At 35.5% G+C, this 23,712-nt stretch overlaps 1 pseudogene; it reads left to right on the top strand.

The window, feature by feature from the left end:
• The first annotated feature begins 521 nt into the window (after positions 1-521).
• LOC120122266 lies at positions 522-21,761 on the top strand (annotated as a pseudogene).
• Positions 21,762-23,712: the final 1,951 nt, after the last annotated feature.

The raw sequence follows: 23,712 nt of genomic DNA, 5'->3' as shown, positions 1-23,712 counted from the left end.
AATTAATTTTTATTTAAAATAACAAAATATTTTTGGGTGCCCAATCACACCCTAATCAAAGATTGGTGGCGACTCTTTGAACAATATTTTTTTTAACGTAAAGAGAATTTCAAAATTTTCGAAACGAGAAGTTTTTAAATCGTATTTGTTTTTAAATTAAAAATCAATTGAAGAGATAAGTTAAAAATTGACGTGGTTTTCAAAATCTCACATTTTCACCTTTTGAGGGAATAATCGTTTCGACAATTGTCTTTCGGTGGGGAGTCGAAAAAATGACCAACACTGCCGATTAAACAGCATAATACATTTGAAGAATAGACAAAGTCCTTTTGTCAATCTCCCTGATGCGGAACAACCCAAGAAATGATGCTCTTCTGCCTTCTCAATTTTCAAACTGCTCGTGAGTGTAGACAAAACATGTGCTGAATCTGTTCACTACATACTAAGAAAGATCATCGTCTCTGTATATATATAGTTTCATGCCTGATGGATGGTTATGTAGTGACGACACTCATTGAACGGGAAAAAAATGCATAAACACTTGTATTTGCTACCAATTGTTGTTGCTCTTTGTGCAACTTTTGCCTTGGTAGATGAAGTAGATGGCGAGTACTTGATCGGAGTAGGGAGCTATGATATGACGGGTCCTGCAGCCGGGGTTAACATGATGGGCTATGCTAACATGTATCAGAACACTGCCGGAATCCATTTCCGACTGATTTCATTGTTGCTGAAAGTTCCCAAGGTGCGAGTGTCGAAACGGTCCCGCCTTTAGGGCTTTTTCAAGAATCGATCAAATTTAATATTAGAACATGTCGGGTTTTAAAATAAATACATAAATAGATAAATTTGGAGTCGTCATCGTCCTTTGGGTTAGGTAAGTCGAATACCTAAAAATATCTTTTAAAGTAATTTTAAAAGAAAAAAAATTGAAATGCGTTTGACCATAGATTCATTTTGAAAAAGGTTCGGGAGTCAGTTACGTGTGGGGAAAGATTATCACTCTCACAACGCCAAAAAATTGGTACTTATACTATTATACGTCATCTAATTATTGAAATTGACAAATTCGAATAATATTTACATTATGATACTTAAAAAAAAAAGATATTATTTTATACGAATAATCCTTAAAAACACACTCATTGTCAGTTAAGGCGTGTTTCTATAAATTACTCGAGTAAAATAACATTTAAAATATTATAATTAACAAAAATTTAAAAATATGTAAATAAAAAAATTAAAATAATAAATATAATGAATTTAGTGATTACATTATAAAAATAATAAAATATCAAGGAAACAATTGCAAATATCTTATATTATAAGTACTACAATTGTAAATAAACCAATATTATTAAAAATATTAAAATTTGAGGATTAAAATGCAAAATAAACAAAATTAATGGTCACAACAGAAAAATCACACAATCGAGTTACTGGCAGTGTAATTTAACCATAACTAAATATCTTAATGCACCTTGATCTCCTATATCTGACCAGTGGTCTTCAACGGCAGCGATTCACGTGGCAACGACTGAGAGGAGCTTCTGGCGGCGATGAATGGAGATAGCCTTAGGGTTATGATGAACCCTAGGGTTTCTGGATTCATCCGGACCATTCTGGACCGTTGGATTTATCATAGATCTAAAGATTGAGGGTTGAGCGATGGCTAAGATGGGGTTTAAAAACCCTAATAAAAACCCTAAATAGATTTAGGGCTTTAGGTCTAAATTCTAGGCCTGGACTGGTTCTAGGCCTGGATCGGGTTTGGGCCTCCGGGTTGTGATGTATTTGGGCTCCTGCTTTTGTTGTTAATTGGACCTCAGATTTGTATTTGGCCTGTAATAATAATTATTTAATAATAATAATAATATAATAATAAATGAGACAAAAACTACTGTCTACAACGCGGTTTGCTTTTGTTAACCTTGATGCAGGCATGGCATCACAGCTTATTACCATCAAAGTGCTGGAAATACTCAAAACAAGGTAAACCAAATCCAAGGGAGCTAAAGTTAACATATAGAATTCACAACGTTTTAAACATGAAATGTTTCTTTTTGAAGGTTCAGAGATTTATATACACAAAAGAATTTGGCAATCAGTGGCACTCATACTCATGCTAGGACTGCTTGTTACTTGCAATACGTGGTTTATTCTGTTACTTTACTAGAGTTTATCAACCAAACATTTGATGTGATTATCACAGCGATCGAGCAAAGCATTATTCAGGCTCACAACAACCTCAAACTTGGCTCGATCTTCTTGAACACTGGTAAGTGTTTTCGAGTTCAAATACTTAATTCTCTTCCGTGAAGGCATGAGAATCATAACTAGCAACTGTCATGACATGTTTCTTCTATAGAGGACGTGGTAAATGCAGGGATAAATAGGAGTCCGAATGCATACATATTCAACCCACCAGAAGAAATGGCTAAATAAACCAGCAATGTCTGTCGACAGTCGTTTTCGTCTGAGTCCCGATTTATTATAAATATAATAATAATAATAATATATTATTATTATTATTATTATTATTAATTCTTACAATTTTACAGGTCCAAATATACATTAAACCCGAAGGCCCAATTACAACTAAGGCCTGATTACAACAAAACTCGAGTGCCTAATCTCATCAGATCAAGACCTGGTTTGGGCCCAGACTTGACTCGAACAGCCCAACAGGCCCAGAAGTAAACCCAAATGTTACTAGGGTTTCATCTCATCTCCAGCGCCGCATGGATCTCAGCCGTTGGATCTCTCTAGATCCAACGGTCCCAAGTGCAACCAGCAGGAACCCTAGGGTTCTCATTATACCCTAGGGCTATTCTGGCTGCCGCCATAGTGGTATGATGTCTCCGTCGCCGAATACTCCAACCAACAGTAGCTGCCACGTCCTCGCCAGATTCGCAAGATCTGAGTGCATTTAATGCACTCATACTCTCCATCGCACAATTCACTACCCCTAGGGTGAGTCACCACCATAGCTCCGGTGACTCACCAGGGTACACTCCATTAATCGGTCTGAAAAGGGATTCGAAGAACCCTATAAATAGGGTAAACCTGCACACAACAAGAAGAGAAAGAGCAAGAACGGAGCAAGCAAGCCAAAAATAGCAACCAAACCACAAAAAAATCATAAAATAGAAAGAAATGAAAGCCTTACCGCAGTTGGAATTTTCAAGCGTCGCCGGAAAAAGTTGAACTTCGAAGGTATAAATCTAGATCTACTTCGATTTAAGGCTTTTAGGGTAAAGGGTCACCGGATTTGGCTTTAGGAATAGAGGATGATTAATTTGGTGTATTCGGGTAAATTCTGGCCACTGTGAGTGTTGGTCAGCGGTGGGTATCGGTGCCGATATACGATGGTCGACGATGGCTGGATTCCCTCCGGTGAGGGAATCCTAGAGAGAGACGAGAGCTTTTCTCTCTAAGAGAGAGAAGCATTTTGAGGAAATGAGGCTTAAAGCCTCTTAGATTGGTTTTAGGGTCTATATATACCCCTCCCCGAACGGTGTCATTTTGGGGAGGGAATGTCGGTGCAATTTCAAGATAGGGGAAATCCCATCGAGGTCCTTGTAACTTTTGTAACTATTCAATTTAGTCACTAAAAGCATGTTTTCGTATATTTTAATTTAATCTTCAAGTTTAATTAATTCTTATTTTGATCATTGCCACGTATATATGTATATTTAGGTTAAATATCGTTTTAGTCCCTTAAATATTAATAAACTCTATTTTAATCCTATATTAGTAATTTAAGTTAAATTATATAATTAGTACATAATTATAGTAGTATTTCGAATTAGGATAATTAATTTTAATATTTTATGCTTTAATTATTAATTATTATTATATAATTAATTACTATTAGTATTTTAGGATTATTATCATACATAATTTAATTTAATATGGTTTTAATATTAAATATTATAATATGACTAGTAATTTTTATTTATTATTTATATTAAATTATTTGTAAATTAATTTAAATACAATTTTATAATTTATTGCAAATACACTAATTAATAAATATCGATACCAATTTTGGGCGTTATAGGGGTGTCAATCCTTCCCCATACGTAATCGACTCCCGAACTCATTTTTGTGGTAAGCATACCCAAATTATATTATTTTAATATTATTCTTAGGAATTTTATTAGAATAATATAACATTTTGGTGACCAATCTCACCAAATCAAAAGATTGGTGGCGACTCTACAACTTGGTGTTTCATCTTATTCAGGGATAAACACTCATTTTTTCGAGACTAGTTACACCTTTGGGGTGTACTATTTACACTCTCCTTCGCCGGGCAGAGAAACGTCTCGACAGCTTGGCGACTCCACTTGGGATATTTAAGAAAAAAGAGTTCAGCCACCAATTTATTAATTATTTGTCTTTGCAATAAAATAATAAATTTGTTTTAAATTTTGTTATGATTATTTTAATTATTTTACTAACTTTTTTTTATCTATGTATAGATTTAATTTTGGGTCTTTAGAATAGAATAATAGGGTGTAAATTACTTTATTCCTTTTTATTATTTTCCTCACCCACTGTGCACTGCATTCATGACATGAGGTAAAACTCCTCTTTTATCCTATTTAGTTCGAATGAGAAACTATTCCCTCGTGTGGTTTTCACCTCCGTATGGGATAATGGACTATTCTTTGAACTCACACCTTAGTTCCTCGTGTGGGTTTCACCTCCGTATGGACATAAGGAAGTGTGTTCATTCGAATTGAACTTGATCCGAAAGTCTGTAATGGACCAGGATTGAGGGATTGGCTGTCCAAGGGGACACCAACAAAGGACAATTCGTTGACCCTTTTACCCTAGAGCCAAAAACCAATATATAGTAAACCTAAAGCTCAAGTCTAAGCAGAACCTAACCCGATTAAGTGTTTTAAGATTAGCACACAAGGAAAAGCTTGTTGAGTCTTTTAATAAATACATGTGAACTAGAAATCATGTGGTTAGGTTTGTTGTTTTGAATAAGGCATGGAACTAGATGACATGAAATTATGATTTTTTTAACTAATTATTAATTTTATGCTTTATTTTCATTCTGCATTCTGCATTTTCATATCATGGTGTTGATTCATGACTGACTTTATATAGAAAGATAGAAATGTGGAACAAAGAGTCCAACATGAAGTGAAAAACAATGCAGTTGTTTTAAGATGGTCTGAGCAGTCTCAACTTATCAAGGGAAATATCTTATCACCTGGATATATGTTAGCCTTGGTCAAATATACACATATCAATGTTCTCCAAAACAATTTGAGTGAGTTGAAAGAAATATGGGAAAAATGGGAAGCAACTGACAAGTAGTTATTTTATCAGCTGTATAGTGACATTGCTTATCTTTTGGACATTTCTATTGACCGAAATATGTTCAGAGCTTTATCACAGTTTTGGAACCCTGACTACAGTTGCTTCACCTTTGGTAAAATAGATTTGACACCCACTATGGAGGAATATCGAGCTCTTATTCGCTGTCTGATATTCTACGAAGACAGGGTATATATCAAGCCACTTAATATTGTTCCTTTTAAGAAGAAAGTGATTTTACTGACCGGAATGAGTGAAGAATGGGCCACAAGAAATATCAAAAGGAAGGGTGATAGTGAATGTATTACTTGGACTGCTTAAAGGGAAATAATCTACCGCCATCCAGACAAAAGAAAGAAGATGGATATGTTGGCTTTAGGTATTTATGGAATGATCATTTTTTCGAAGATTCTGGGACATGTGGATATATCAACAATAGACTTGTTTGAAAGATTAAACAAAAATGCAGATCCAGTTCCTTCTATATTAACTGAAACATTTCGTTTCTTGAATTCATGTATATGTGAAGGAGAGGGACGTTTTATAGGCTGTGTACATTTGTTGCTAGTATGGATTCTGAATCATCTTAAGCATGAGGAAAGAACTCCTGGACGAGTATTTCTGGAAGATTTTTCACCTTTGCAAAATTTCCTTTCTCGAAAATGGCCTGAAGGTTACGATGAAGAAAAATGGATGAGTATCTTTCGAAATCTCGAAGACAATGACGTGTTATGGCGAGCCTCATGGAATACTTCTTCAAATATACTGTCTAAGTGTGGAGAGTATGATTGTGTCCCTTTTCTTGGTATTTGGGGTTTCGTAGGATATGCACCTCTGATGGTTTCCAGACAATATGGATCAAGACAGTTTATTCCTGCAACATCGGGTCTATCTGAATCAGAATTTTCATTTAGAAGTAATCAGTACAAGGATAAGATCAGAAAGGTTGTTAAGGCTTGGAAATGGATTCATCGAGTAAATTTATTCACTTTCAGTCAAAAGATTTCACCCGAATACGAGCAATGGAGAATTAGTCGAGTCAACGACAACATTCCAGCGGTTAATTTCGAGAATGTTCAACCCATCAAAGAATATTTGAGAATTATACCATCTCCATTAGAGCTAGCAAAGCAAGACTTTGAGATTGAAATAAAGCAATGGAGAAAAACTCTCCAAAAGCTGGAAGAATAAGTATACTATAAAGAAATTGAAATAGACATCCATAAAGGACGTGCATATCAAGTTAGCAAAGTTGAAAAGCAGCTCAGGCTAGATTTTAACGATCTCTAGTCATCCTACTAGCAGATGATATAGACTCAAATTGTATAACGTTCAAGTAAACCATCATTGACGGGTGTGAAAAGAAAAGCTGAAGAAAGCAAAGAGGAGCTCAAACAAAGTAAACACCATGCTAAGATACTTTCCAAAGAAAATGAGGTATTAGAGCAACGGTTGTTGGAAAATCAAGCCCAAAACCAAGAACTAAAAAGTAAGATCGTAAGGATGGAAATTATATTGCAAAGTAACTCAGAAGTTAGAAGCATGAGAAAGCAAGTAAATGAACTGGAAGACAATGTTCAAGATCTTTAGAGAAAGGCGAATCAACTCCCTATTGTTCCTTATGAAGGAATTTTACAATGGCGCTATCGCTGGGAACGTGCTCAATAGAAAGTCAAACAAAGAGACAACCTCATTGAAAAGTATTTGGAACAAACTCAGAGAGTGACACAATATTTGGTGGACTTGGTGTAACATCCTCAATACCGGGTTAGTGACTAAATTGGAAAGTTTTAGATTTTGGTGATTAAAATAGAATAAATAAATAGTATAAAGATTTATATGTAAATAATTGTGTAGGATTTAATTGAAAGGAAGAAGGAATGGAAGGGCCAAAGAGTCATTTGCAAGGAAAATTAATTAAAGAAGGGATAAGGATATATATGAGTACAAGTGGGTTGAAAAGGATAGAACAGCAAAGGCTTCCAGAGTTCTCTTCTTCTTCTTCTTTCTTCTTTGTGCGTGTGAACCAAAGCAAAGGTAAGATTTCTGATTATTGAGTTTCTTGTTAAATTTAATATTGGGTTTTGATTATTAGATAGCTTAAGGAAAGCTTAAGTTATCTTAACATCAAAGGATGATTGAGTTAGGAGAGATTTAAGATTTGAAGTTCTTAAATGAAATCTTGGAATGGAGTTCATAACTAGAATTGAAAGTTATATTTGACTTGTCATCAATCTAGTTAGGATATAAGAAGTGTTAAAAGCGGAATTCAAACATGTTGAATTATTAATGTAATTCTTGAATTACATATGAATGATAGGATTTAAAGGTTTAATATGAAATAAATGAGTATAAATTGGTTTAAGGATGTATACTAGAGTTAAGAATGAAAAAGAGGATTAAACATGAAGGATTTAATCCAAAATGAATGAATTTTCGGGTTCAAAAAGAGGATTATGGGCAGAGTGCATCGATGCACATTCATAGTGTATCGATGCATCAAGGTTAAAACCCAGAAATTGTTTGAAGGTGTATCGATGCATTGGTAGTGCATCGATGCACTCTTTTAAAATAAAAACATCGAATGCAATTCATGCATCGATGCATAAGTAGTGCATCGATGCATCCCATTAATAATGAAACATCGAATGCAATTGGTGCATCGATGCATAAGGAGTGCATCGATGCATCCCAGCAATAATAATACATCGAATACCTTTTATGCACCGATGCATCAGTAGTGCATCGATGCATACCTTCATTAAAAGATGAAATTTACTTTTCTCTTAGTCTAAAGAATAAACCATTAGAATATATTAGTTATAATACTGATATAGATCCATGTGCGATTATGTAGATACTAAAAGTAAGCTTATTCCGGAACGATCAAAGGATTAGAATCGAATCAAAGCAAAGCTAAGGTGAGTGCATACTATATGTATATTATAATGGAATAAGACTTGTGATAAGTCTAATCCCTATGTTGATTTTTATAATACAGTAGTTGTGAACATGCATACATGATAATTATTGTGATACATGCATAAGATATATATATGTTCATGTGATATGATATGTGATATGACCTGTGATATGAGAACATGATATGAAGTGATATGAGATACATGATCACAAGAGAAATGATATGAGTAAATGAACATATGAAATATAAGAATAATGCCCATAGTATACGATATGAGAATTATAGGTGTAATTGGCATGCCAAGAGTCAAGGGTATAATAGTCCTTTGGGATGTAGTCCTTCGGGATGTAGGGGTCCTACGGGACATAGATAATAGTCCTACGGGACGAATACTGAACTAAGGTTTGGTGCCCCATGAGGGAATTGATACGAGCTGTGGTGACAGCATTAGTGCACAACCTCAATGTACTCACATACCTCTAATCTCAATAATATACATGGGCTATACAATTGAAATATAGATTTACAGTGAAAGTGATATAAGAAGGTAAGTTTTGTATGTGCATTATATGTTATCGTGCGATAGATACATACATATTGAAATGTCATGATCCAATGGTAAGTATGAACATTCATAAGTTTATTGTTGCATATTCATTTATTGCCTCACTAAGTCTATGACTTAGCGTGTAAGTGATTTACACGTAGGTACCAAGAATCATGAAAAGTGGAAATAGAAGTAGCACAGACATCAATACTACTAAGAGATCAGATCAGAAGTAATTGACAAAGTATGTGCTTGGTTATGTATAGAATGTTGGCATGTAATAAGTGTTAGTTACGAATACTCTTATCGATTTTGTATTTTATGGTCTTATGTAAATTAATGTATTTCGTTTTAATGAAAGTTTTAAAAATTCCCGGGATTTTCTATAAGGGTCAAAGTTTGAAAAGTCAATGTGACACCTCAGACTTGTATTCGAGTTGGATATGAGTTAAGGGTGTTACATTTGGCATATGCAGCTACCACTTTGAGTGAAGAATTAGAGCTAGGAACCGAAGAAGCTCATAAGTTCTTTGAGTTACTTGAGCATATACAACAATTAGGAGAAGTTGCTAAGATGTTTATGTGATATTTCATATGTACTATGTTTTAAAACTTTGTTTTAGTATCAAAACTGTTCTAAAGAAATCGTCTCAATATCAACACCTTGCATTTACATATTGTGCATAAACATTTTTTATATTATATTTTTATATACTTGTTAATAAACATCCATATTCATTAAAAAGGGGTTTTTTTCTTTTTCGAAGAATACTAGACACCCCTAAGTATCCATACAATACCAGAAAAAGGGAAATGGACGATAAGATCGCTCAAATTGAAAAGAATCAGCTAGAGATGTAAGAGAATTTTAAGAAAGCTCAGGAAGAAATGCATGAACAATTGATAAAACCCCAGAATGAGATAATGGAAAAATTTGCAAGTATATTACAAAGGAGAAGTGTGGATCAAGTAAACACCCCAGCTATTGGTACTTTTACTGAAGAGCTTTTGTATCCTCCATGCTTTACACCAAGAACAGATCGTCTAAAAGCTATATTAATTGAGGAGCTTTTATACCCTCCAGATCATGCAACATCTCATGTTAAAGCCCAGTCAGGAGCATTTACTCATCCAGGAAAAGTGAATATAAACTTACCTAGTGCTTCTATAAACCAACAACAAGTTGAGAATGTTCCATATTTTGATCGAGAAGAAAATAAAAAATCAAACAAACAATTGGAGAAGTTAATGGAAGAAGTTAAAGTCATAAAAGAAGGCTCTAGTGTATATGGAATTGAAGCTAAGGAGTTGAGTTTGATACATGATTTGGTATTACCACCTAAATTTAAAATCCCAGATTTTGAAAATTTTGATGGTATGAAATGTCCTTCTACCCATATCACGATGTTTTGCAGAAAAATGACAGGTTATATAGGTAATGATCAATTACTAATCCATTGTTTTCAAGAAAGCTTAACAGGTTCAACCATCCGATGGTACAACCAATTAAGTAGAGCCCATATTAAATCTTGGAAAGATTTGGCTAAATCTTTTTTGGAACAATATAAGCATGTGAAGGATATAAGGCCTAATCGAATGGTACTGTAGAACATGAAAAAGAAATTCAATGAAAGTTTCAGGCAATATGCCCAGAAATGGAGAGACATAGCTGTACATGTGGAGAGACATAGCTGTACATGTATATCCACCTATGGAAAAAGAGGAAACAAATATGCTCTTTGTGAACACTTTGAAAGATCAATTCTTTACTCACCTCATAGGGAATTCTTTTAAAAGCTTTGCTGACATAATCACAACAGGTGAGATGATCGAAATGGCAGTTAAGAGTGAAAAACTTGAAAATGGTGAATCTAGCAAGAAACCATTTATGAAAAAGAAAGAAAGTGAGGTAAATGATGCAAGGAAATATGAGTCCAATAATATTACGGTGTCTCGACCTTAGGTTATTGGATCCTCTACACAAAACTTTACTAAACAAGGGACAAAGGAACCAAGGGTGGAAAGAGAGAAACCTCAGTTTGACCTAGTTCCTATGACATACAGAGAGTTATACCAGATATTATATGACAAGCATATAATATCACCCTACCATGTATCACACATACAACCTTCATATCCTAAGTGGTACAATGATAACTTGCAATGAGAATATCATGTAGGAGCTCGTGGACATTCTATTGAAAACTGCATCGCATTCAAAAGAATTGTTCAAAGCCTGAAAACAAAGAATATCATAAATTTTGGTGATAAAGAGCAACCAAATGTGGCTCAAAACCCATTGCCAAATCATGCAGGAGTAGGAATCAATGCATTTATAGAGGAAAAAAGGAAAGCAGGTGATAAGGCAAGTCAGTGAAGTAAAATCACCTATGTTATGGGTATGGACTCAAATGATCAAAGTTGGTTTGCTAAAATCTGATCTGTCAGCAGAACCATTAACCTGTGGAAATGTATGTCATTATCATAGTTATGAAGGTCATGCTTTACAATAATGTCCAGATTTTTGGAATTTGGTACAAAAAATGATAGATGAAAAAGAGATGGAATTTTTCAAGGAAATATCAGAAGAAAAAAATGGATATTTACGCCTCTGAATGATCATCTAGAGAGGTTTACAACTCTAATCATCCTTTAGTTATCACACCAATGACTCAGGTGCCAGATAAGAAAGCCCCAAAAGTGGTCATCACTTCACTGTCCCCGTTTCCTTATAAAAATGACAAGCAAGTACCATGGAATTATGAATGCCAAATGAAGGAAACAATGGGAGGAAATGAAGAAGTAGACGAAGTTGGACATTTTACTAGAAGTGGGAGATGTTATTCTAAGGAACCTAAGAAGCAAGGTCCAGTTGATAAAGGAAAAAAGGTCAAGCTACAATTGAAAGAAAATGAAACTATCATCAATGAACCTGTAACTGAAAATGAAGCTGTAGAATTCTTGAAGTTTCTCAAGCACAGTGAATATAATATTGTTGAACAATTGCACAAATTGTCATCTCATATATCAGTCTTAGCACTTTTATTAAGCTCTGAAGCACATCATAATGCTTTGTTAAAAGTGTTAAATCAAACTTTTATACCAAATGAATTGCCTGTTAACAAATTGGATAGGTTGATTGCAAACATACATGCTAACAATTTCCTCTCTTTTTCTGAAGATGAAATTCCTTCTGAGATGAGTGGTATCCCTAAAGCTTTGCACATCACAGTTAAGTGCAAATGACATAATCTATCTCGAGTGTTAATAGATAATGGCTCAGCTTTGAATGTAATGCCATTAGTAACTTTGAAGAAATTACCAGTAGATGGTAGCCTCATGAGAAACAGTCAGAGTATTGTCCGAGCTTTTGATGGAACCAAGAAAGAAGTATTGAGAAAAATTGACATTCCTTTAACTATTGGTCCAACTACATATGAAGTGAAATTCCTTATAATGGATATTATACCTACTTAAAATTGTTTGTTAGAAGACCCTGGATTCATCAAGCAGGGGCAGTTCCATCCACGTTACATCAAAAAGTAAAATTTGTGATAGATGACAGACTGATATGTCTTAATACTAAAGAAGATATCATTGCTTCAGTCTCTACTACTGCTCCATATGTTGAGTTGGATGAAGAAGCTATTGAATGCTCTTTCAGATCATTAGAATTTGCCAATGCAACATTTATGGCTGAAGGAAAAAGGATGCCTAAACCCAAAATTTCTAATTGCATAAAAATAAGACTCAGATTGACCCTAGGAAAAGGGGCAAAATTGGAAAAAGATTAGGAAGTTGTTTGCAAGGACCAGTTAATCTAGGTTTTCCTATCTCCAAGAAAGATCGATTTGGTTTGGGATATCAACCGACCATAAAAGAGAGACAGAGGGGCATTAGACAAAATCAAGAACTAAGAAATGAAAAGTTAGATGAAGAAGATCTCGCATGGGAACCAATGACCTTTCTACTATTGAATAATACTTTTGTATTTGGAGGACATATTTTTCAAGAAAATCAACAAAGCAAAGGGTTGATTGTTGAAGATGCTTTGAAAGAAATGAATATCAATGTCATATTAGATGATGAATTTGTGGAAAAGAAAGCTATAGGCGTGTACCCTGCATCATCAAACTTTGAGTTAAATAATTGGACTGCGAAAGAATTACCTGTAGTTTTCAAGTCTTTTTCAGAGTAATACACCAGAACTTTTACTGTTGCCTTTACCCTGAGGCAACAGTTTGATTTTGTGTAAAGGGTTAAACTATGTGTTTTTTTCAATAAAAGATGCATTAGTTCTAAATGGAAATCATCTTAAGTGCATTTTCATGATTATATATATATATACTCTTGTTTATTTTTCTTTCAGGAACTCAAATATTAAGGACATAGATGCTGATGATACTGACCCAGAAATTGATTTCGAGCAGCCTATGTGTCCTCAGGAAGTTGAGGGTTATGATAATGGTGAAGGATGTGATTTACCTTCCGAACTGTTAAAGATGGTAGAAAAAGAGGATAAGCAAATTCTACCACATAAGGAACTTATTGAGATCTTAAATTTAGTTTCTGATGTGGACAAGAATGAGGTAAAAATTGGCTCCACTTTATCTGATAAAGGACGTCGATATTTGATTAAATTACTACAAGAGTACAAGGATGTATTTGCTTGGTCATACGAAGACATGCCAGGATTGGATACATAATTGGTAGTACATAAGTTACCAATAAGACCAAAATATAAGCCAATACAACAAAAGCTAAGAAGAATGAAACCCGAAATCTTACTCAAGGTCAAAGATGAAGTAAAAAAATAATTTGATGTTGGATTTCTTAAAGTAGTCAAGTACCCTGAATGGGTAGCAAATATTGTCCCTGTAATAAAGAAAGATGGTAAAGTTCGTATGTGTTTTGATTATAGAGATCTTAATAGAGCCAGCCCAAAAGATAATTTTTCTTTGCGACACATAGATACATTAGTGGACAATACTGCTAAGAATTCTCTATTCTCATTTATGGATGGTTTCTCTGGCTATAATCAAATCAGAATGTACCCTGATGATAGGGAGAGAATAACATTTGTCACCTTATGGGGAACTTTTTGTTACAATGTGATGCCATTTGGATTAAAGAATGCAGGGGCAACGTATCAAAGGGCTATGGTAATATTATTTCACGACATGATGCATAAATAAATAAAAGTTCATGTCGATGATATGATTGTCAAAGCCAAATCAGTGAAGGAGCATATTGAGAATTTGAGGAAGCTTTTCCAAATATTAAGAAAATATCAGTTAAAGCTCAACCCAAATAAGTGTACATTTGGGGTAACATCTGATAAACTCTTGGGATTTGTTGTGAGCCAAAAAGTAATTGAAATAGACCTAGATAAAGTTAAATTTATTCAAGATTTGCCACCCCTACAAACATAAAAGGAGGTTTGGGGATTTTTGGGGAGACTCAATTATATAGCTTGATTTATTTCGCAGCTAACTGAGAAATGTGATCCTATTTTTCGCCTCCTTAGAAAGAGTGATTCTGGGACATGGAATGAAGAATGCCAATAAGCCTGTGAGACAATTAAGAAATATCTATCGAGTACCCCAATCTTGGTACCACTCATCCCAGGAAAACCATTAATTCTTTATTTTTCAGTCTGGGAAAATTCAATGGGGTGCGTATTAGGACAACATGATCAAACTGAGAAGAAAGAAAGAGCTATTTATTATCTCAGTAATAAGTTCATTGAATGTGAAACTAGACATTCTTTAATTGAGAAATTATGATGTGCTCTGGTATGGACCACTCGAAGGCTAAGGTTGTACATGTTATATCACACTACATGGATTATATCCAGATTTAATCCTTTGAAGTATTTAATGGATGTGCCTGCATTATCTAGAAAATTAGCTCATTGGCAAATTTTTTTGTTAGAATTCGATCCAATATGTCAGTTAAAAAACAGTAAAAGGAAGTGCAACAGCTAAATTTATTGTAAGTAGAACTTCTCAAGAATATGAGCCAAAAAATTTTTGATTTTCCTGATGAGGATTTAATGGCCATCTCAACGGAAGAATAAGTTACATCCACCAATGAATATTAGAATCTGACTTTTGATGGTGCTTCAAATGCATTGGGACATGAAAAAGAGGCATGTATTTTGGGTCTTAGAGCTGCCATCAAACGTAAAATAAAAATGCTCAAGGTTTATGGGGATTCAACTTTAGTAATTTACCAAATTAGAGGAGAATGGGATAAAAAGGATTCCAAGCTTGTAAAATACCAGAAATTGGTCCTGGAACTCATCAAAGAATTTGAAGAAGTGACTTACAATTATCTCCCCAGAGAAGAAAATCAAATAGCAGATGCCTTGGCAACTTTGGCAGCCGCATTTAAGGTATGAACATTCAATCATGATGCCTATTGAAATGCGGGCTTATAAGTATCTAGATCATTATTTTAACATTGAAGAAGAAGAAGAAGAGAAACCTTAGTACTATGATATCTTGCAATATATAAGATATCAAAGTTATCCTGAACAAGCAATTGAAAATGATAAAAGAACTCTCCGAAGAATGGTATCAGGATATATACTAGATGGTGAAATCTTGTACAAAAGAGCCTGGATCAGGTCCTATTAAGATGTGTGAATACCAAAGAAGCTAAATCAATTCTTGAAGAAGTACATGAAGGAGTATGTGGTACTCATGCTAATGGGCATACAATGGTTAGACAAATTATGAGATTTGGATATTATTGGTCAACTATGGAAACTGACTGTATTAATTATGCCTGAAAGTATCACAAGTGTCAAATCTATGAAGACAGAAAGCATACCCCTCCTCATTTGTTGTATGTAATGACAACTCCTTAGCCATTCTCTATGTGGGGCATAGATGTTATTGGACAAATTTTTCTAAATGCCTTAAATGGTCATCGCTTCATTTTGGTAGCAATAGACTATTTTACCAAATGGGTAGAAGCAGCGTCTTATGCGAACATTACTCAGTCCACAGTCTGTAAATTCTCGAAAAAAGAAATCATTTGTCGATATGGTCTGTCAGAGAGAATTATTACTGACAATGCTTTGAATCTGAACAACAAGATGATGAAATCAGTCTGTGAACAGTTCCAGATAAAGCATCATAATTCCACCACTTATCGCTCGAAGATGAATGGAGCGATTGAGGCAGCTAATAAGAATATGAAGAGGATTATAGAGAAGATGACTGAAACTTATAAGGATTGGCATAAGAAACCGCCATTTGCTCTGTTGGCTTATCGAACTTCAGTGCGAACATCGACTGGGGCAACTTCGTTTTCATTAACCTATGGGATGGAAGCAATTTTACCTATTGAGGTAGAAATTCCTTCATTACGAGTTTTATCAAAAGTAAAGCTAGATGAGGTAGATTGGGTACAAACTAGATATGACCAGCTGAATTTGATTGAAGAAAAAATAATGAAAGCTATTTGTCATGGTCAGATGTACCAAAAGAGGATGACACGAGCACATGATAAGAAAGTTCGCCTATGAGAATTTTACGAAGGGGATCTCGTGCTCAGAAGGATTTTACCTTTCCAAAAGGACTTTCGAGGAAAATGGATGCCAAATTGGGAAGGACCTTATATTGTAAAAAAGGTTTTTTTCTGGAGGAGCTTTAGTCCTTATTGAAATTGATGGACCTGAATTACCCTACCCAGTAAATTCTGATTCGGTTAAAAGGTATTTTGCATGAAAAGAAATAATGATTTAAGATCTTGTGATATTTGAAGGAATTTCACACCTTTATCATAATGTCAAGATCCTTTGGACAGAAGCTATGCTCAAATCACTTTGTGGTGTGCGCCTACTTTGTCTTTTATAAATAAAAGTTTGCCATGTAAAATCTTTGCATGAATAAAAGAGATATTTTCTTCCTTTTATAAGCATCTTGCTTCAAAAATTTAAAACATTAGTTTAATTTGATGTACATAAAATCATGGTGTATTATTGTACAAAAGTTATTGTACATATGATGACATGATAGGAGGTCTCAGATACTTGATAATTTGAAATATTTGTATTGAATGGTTTGTCATTTTTACTGGTGGAAGTCAAGAAGAACAAAAAAGGGTTTAGGTTTGATAAAAAGAATCAAGGTGGCCATTTGAGATAAAATAATTATATTTGCTGCACCTATGAAGAAATTGAGCCAAGAATGGACAACAAAAAGGGATCCTTGTTCGAAGCAAAAAAAAATATCTTGAAATTTTGTCATTACACATATTTTAGGCATAAATAGGATCATGACATTCATGAATGCATGATAGTAAACATCTACAGGTTCTTCGAAAAGAAAGTTAAAAAGTTCAAATCCCGATAAAGGAGTAATCAACTCAAAATCTCTAAAATGAGGGATATTTAAAAATCGCATGAGTCTAGTATCCACGGAAGAGTAGTGGAACAATTCCTTTCCAATGTTGCAGATTTGATCTCCACAGAAGAGTAGTGGAAGTAAATCAACCTTGAATCTGATCTTCACGGAAGAGTAGTGAAATAGATTCTTTCCAAGTCAATCCAATCTCCACAAAAGAATAGTGGAAGCAATCCAATTTTGGGTCTGGTCTTCACGAAAGAGTAGTGAAACAGATTTTGTTTAAGTCATGCAAATCAAGCCTTCACAAAAGAGTAGTGAAGCAATGCAATCAAGCCTTCACAAAAGAGTAGTGAAGCAAGAACAGATCAAAAGTTCGATATCCACGGAAGAGTAGTGGAACGAATTTTTACCAAATGAAAGCCACTCGACGGAAACTTCTTGTCTTTATTTTTGCTTTATTCTTGTTAACACAAAAATAAGCAAAGAGGGGCAGCTGCCGACAGTCGTTTTTGTTCGAGTCCCGATTCATTATAAATATTATAATAATATTATATTATTATTATTATTATTATTATTAATTCTTACAATTTTACAGGTCCAAATACACATTAAACCCGAAGGCCCAATTACAACTAAGGCCTGATTACAACAAAACCCGAGTGCCTAATCCCAGCAGATCAAGACCCGATTCAGGCCCGGACTTGACCCGAACATCCCAACAGGCCCAGAAGTAAACCCAAATGTTGCTAAGGTTTCATCTCATCTCCAGTGTTGCATAGATCTCAGCCTTTGGATCTGGAGAGGTCCAACGGTCCCAAGTGCAACCAGCAAGAACCCTAGGGTTCTCATTAAACCCTAGGGCTATTCCGACCGCCACCATAGTGGTATGATGTCTCCGCCCCCGAATGCTCCAACCAACAGTAGCCACGTAGCTGCCACGTCCTCGCCAGATTCGCAAGATCTGGGTGCATTTAATACACCCAGACTCTCCATCGCACAACTCACCACCCCTAGGGTGAGTCACCACCGTAGCTCCGATGAATCACCGGGGTACACTCCATTAACCGATCCGAAAAGGGACTCAAAGAACCCTATAAATAGGGTGAACCTGTACATAACAAGAAGAGAGAGAACAAGAACGGAGCAAGCAAGCCAAAAATAGCAACCAAACCACAAAAAATCATAAAATAAAGAAAAATGAAAGCCTTACCGCTGTTGGAATTTTCAAGCATCGCCAGAAAAAGTTGAACTTCGAAGGTATAAATCTAGATCTACTTCGATTTAAGGCTTTTTAGGGTAAAGGGACACCGGATTTGGCTTTAGGAATATAGAAGGATTAATTTGGTATATTCGGGTAAATTCTGGCCATCGTGAGTGGTGGCCGGTGGTGGGTGTCGGTGCCGACATACTGTGGTCGAATTCCCTCCGGTGAAGGAATCTTAGAGAGGGACGAGAGAAAAGCATTTTGAGGAAATGAGGCTTAAAGCCTCTTGGATTGGTTTTAGGGTTCATATATACTCCTCCTCGAACGGTGTCATTTTGGGGAGAGAGTGTTGGTGTAATTTTGAGAGAGGGGAAATCTCATCCGAGGTCCTTGTAACTTTTGTAACTATTCAATTTAGTCACTAAAAGCATGTTTTCGTATATTTTAATTTAATCTTCAAGTTTTATTAATTCTTATTTTGATCATTGCCACATATATATGTATATTTAGGTTAAATATCATTTTAGTCCCTTAAATATTAATAAATTGTATTTTAATCATGTATTAGTAATTTAAGTTAAATTATATAATTAGTACATAATTATAGTAGTATTTCGAATTAGGATAATTAATTTTAATATTATATGCTTTAATTATTAATTATTAATTATTATTATATAATTAATTAATATTAGTATTTTAGGATTATTATCATACATAATTTAATTTAATATGGTTTTAATATTAAATATTATAATAGGACTAGTAATTTTTATTTATTATTTATATTAAATTATTTGTAAATTAATTTAAATACAAATTTATAATTTATTGTAAAGAAACTAATTAATAAATAACGGTATCAATTTTGGGCGTTACGGGGTGCTAATCCTTCCCCATATGTAACCGACTCCCGAACTCATTTTTCTGGTAAGCAGACCCGAGTTGTATTATTTTAATATTATTCTTAGGAATTTTATTAAAATAATATAATATTTTGGCGATCAATCTCACCAAATCAAAAGATTGGTGGCGACTCTACAACTTGGTATTTGATCTGATTCAAGGAGGATAAACACTCACTTTTTCGAGACTAGTTACACCTTTGGGGTGTACTATTTGCAATCTCCGTCGCCGGGCAGAGAAACCTATCGACAACATCGATATAACGATGACCCTGTTGATACTGGTTTGCCACGCATGGAACCTCCATGAACCGAAACAACAAGCACATAAATGGAGACAACAAGGGGGCCGCTGCCAGGTTCTTTGAAAACTGGTTCAGTTTTAGCAACAATTCCCTCTCTACTCGAGTTACCAAGTTTTCTACTACCCACGGTAGGCATATCTCTGATTGATTGGTCTCAATATTGTTGTTTAAATTCAGATAATGAACAACCGAAGTTTCACGCACTGATCATTACCTTCTTTTGACAATGTTTTCGTGTGACATAGACATCAACAGACTAACAAAGAAAGCTAAAAAATCAAGGCCACGTGAGGAATACCCTGTGGGAAAACAACCAGCCAAGGCTTTAAAGAGAGGAAGAACGATGGGACCAGATTTGTGGGGGCTTTCTGCCAATCAAATGTTGGAGATGTGTCCCCAAATGTGCTAGGAGCATTTTGCACAGACACCAGGAAGCCTTGTGATTTTAATCACTCGTCTAGTAATGGCAATGACCAGCTCCGCGTGGGCCGTGGCCCTGGGTATTTATACCTTTACCACATGCTTTTAACTTAATAGACTGCTTCGCCTTGTTTTAACTTAAATTTGTGTGACAGATACCCAGATGAAATATTGAGCACAAAGATCATAGGAGAGAGGCAATTCGGAAAGGCCGTGAAGCTATTCAGTTCTACTACTAATCTGTTGAGTGGAAAAATTGATTATCGCCATACGTATATCAATTTCACCAACATTGAAGTGCAATTGAATGAAAGCACTGTAGTAAAGACGTCCTGCAGCTCTTGGTCCGGGTTTTGCTGCTGGAACTACAGATGGGCCTGGAATGTTTGGTTTTCAACAAGGCGACACAGAGGTTCGCACTTGGCGTTTGCCGATTGGCATCCATCATATCGAGCCATAACTTGCTATCCTGGGTCTCTCGTCTTTGAACCTAAGATTCTGATACCCCGTACCTCTCTTTGTGCAGATCAATGAGTTTTGGAAACAATTAAGGGATTTGTTAAAAGAGCCTAGCAAATACCAGGTGGATTGCCAACAACCTAAGCCAGTTTTGCTTAGCACTGGCTAAATGTTTGAACCCTATGCCTGGGCGGTAAGACCATAAATTTTAACTTGGTGTCAGCGTGTGGATAACAATATATAGCGCATTGAATGTAAATCCTTTCTTTATTCTGTCTCACACGTCTCCACATTTGTGCAGCCCGCTATACTTCCCATTCAAATGCTGAGTTTAGGGAATTTTGTAATCCTATCTGTACCTGGAGGTTTGCTTTTTCGTAACTGATGAGTTAAATTCTTCTCTTTATGGGGAAGTTTTACAGTATTCTGCAGGGTTAAGTTTTCTTCCCTAATCACATTGCAGAATTCATGACGATGGCCGGTTGACGGCTAAGGGAAGCAGTTAAAGAGACATTGATAAACAATGGAAATGGAGAATTTGATGATGAGACACACGTGGTAATAGCAGGGCTTACAAACACGTATTCTCAGTATGTAGCAACTTTTGAGGAGTACAAGCAGCAACGGTATGAGGTATATTGGAAGAATATGACAACTCAGATCATACAACAATATAGTAGTTACGCGGCTGCTTTTTATTTATAGGCATGTATACAATGATATATGCAGGCTGCTTCGACGCTATATGGTCCTCGTACGTTATCAGCTTACATCCAAGAGTTCACGAAACTAGCAAAAGCAATGGCTACGGGTGAAATGCCCGCCGTTGTTGGTTTGTTACCACCGGATCTCTCCTCTGTTCAAATCAGCCTCTTACAAGACCCTCTAGGAGACTCACCGCCACCAGGAAAAAGATTTGGAGACATGGAGGAAGATGTTGCTCAACCAAAAGGCGGCTCATTCAAGAAGGGAGATAAACCAAGGGCTACGTTTTGGAGCGCTAATCCAAGAAATGATCTGTGCTGATAGAAGGCACATTTGCAGTAGTTGAGATGCTTCAAGGGGAGAGGTGGGTTCCGGTTTACGATGATGACGATTTTAGCTTGGTTTTCAAGTGGAATGTTCATAAAAGTGGCATGTATGGCTTAGCCACCATTGAATGGGAAGTACCGGAGGTTGCTGCTTCTGGGGTATATAGGCTTAGGCACTTTGGGTCGTCTAAGAAAACTAAGGACTCTCCGAATGAATACTACACAGGTGCATCAAGTGCATTTGTTGGGAAAATAGACCCCTTGTAAATCAACAATCCATTTAGATCACAACATTAACAAAAATACTTGAAAAATAAAAGAGAGAAAAACACAATAATTTAACGTGGAAAACTCCCAAATGGAGAAAAACCACAGGCGTTGTCAAAAGACAACCAAGAGAAAAAAATATTTACTATGTGGAAAATTATTACAACCACACTACAAAATATTTAACTCTCACACATGCCCAAAAGCTAAAATACACCCCAAGAGAATTTCCCTTTAAATTCTCTACTAGTATAGCTAATAGCTTTCTAGTACACCACTTGTATTTTGGTGATTGACATACATTTAACCAAAGGGAAATGTTCTATTTATAGGCTAAGATTTTTCCATCATTTGTTAATTTCCAATGTGGGATTTGGCCAATTTTTGCCAAAAACTAACAAATCTCCACCTTGGCAAAAATTCCATACAATTCTTCACCATAAAAACAACAGCTACCTCAATAACACCATCAGCTATGATAGTCACAATTCTAAAAACAAGAATTGTCATACTCCACCATAAGAGTATACACACTTGGAATTCACTAACTCCAAGAATTTTTACCTCGATCAGTTCATGTCAAAAACTGCTAATAAGTTAAGGTGCAACTTCCAATGTTGACTTTCTAGGAAGTTCATTAGCCATCGACATCAATTCCACCACACACCTTGCATCAACTGTCAACCAATGCCCATGTGTAAATGTGGACATGCTACCTTTTCATACATCATTTTCCATGGCAACTCAATTGGTAGCTATCATGCCATGAGGATATATATCTTTCTTTACAAAGCAAATTCATCGTCTTCATTTTCAAAGACAACTACATTAGTAGCATCACTTTTGGAGCCATTAGCCGAATTAGCTCCACCATTTTTGCAATCCTTCTTTAGATGTCCAGGTTGCCCACATCCCCAGCAGATAATTTTCCTTTTGGAGCCTTTATACTTCTTCCTATTTCCAAAAACCGACAATGCTCCACTTTCAGAAGATTTGTTCTCTCCATTTTTCAGCCTTCTTTCTTCCGAAATCAGCTTACTTGTCACTTCTGAAAAATTCACATTCTCTTTCCCGTACATTAAAACGGTTTGCATGTGCTCATAAGAAGATGGAAGAGACCAAATAAGTCTCAATGCTTTATCTTCATCATCAATCTCCACTCCAATAGATTCCAGTTCAGAAACAATCCCATTGAGTGCACTAAGGTGGTCAGAAATTTTTGTACCTTCTTCCATTTGCAATTTGTGAAATTTCTCCTTCAAATATAACCTATTTGAAAGACTTTTAGCTTGGTACATTTCCTCAAGCTTTTCCCAAAGCTCCTTTGTTGATGACCATCTAGCAACATTAGCAAGAACATTTTTTGCTAGACAGAGACGAATCTGACTTGCTGCTCTCATGTCTAACTCCTCCCATTCTTCTTCACTCATCTTGGATTTTCCCTTGTCTCCACTGCTGTCACTAGGTTTATCTGGTTCCTTTCCTTCGAACAAAGAAGCTGGCTTTCCCTTTAAGGCCTTATACAATCCAGACTGGATTAGTATATCCTTGACTTGTACTTGCCACAACCCAAAATTAATTCTCCCATCAAATTTCTCAATATCAAATCTGAAACTCATTTTTGCTCAAAAATGCTACAGTGATCTCACACGTGAATAATGAGTGAACAATTGTGTCTACAAAATGCACTAAGAAAGTTTCCAGGAAAGATTGGGGGGACACAAATGGTACCGCTTAAGTCCCAACCTCCTTAGGCGATTATAGCCTTTGTGACAAAACTTTCTTGGCTGCACTTACTTACACAATACCACACTCAATAAACACAATAACGTATTTAAAGGACCTCCAGTTGGACCACAACAATTTCTAAAAAAACTTTTCTGATGTAGAAGATCGGACAAAGCCGCAACCACAGAGCATACTAAGAATTTTAAAGAAATTCTTACACCAC

The sequence above is a fragment of the Hibiscus syriacus genome, unplaced genomic scaffold, assembly GCF_006381635.1.
Source record: "Hibiscus syriacus cultivar Baekdansim isolate YM2019G1 unplaced genomic scaffold, ASM638163v2 tig00000132_pilon, whole genome shotgun sequence".
Classification (NCBI taxonomy): Eukaryota; Viridiplantae; Streptophyta; class Magnoliopsida; order Malvales; family Malvaceae; genus Hibiscus; species Hibiscus syriacus.
Note: the sequence above shows the minus strand (reverse complement) of the source record. Positions and strands in the feature narration are given on the sequence as shown.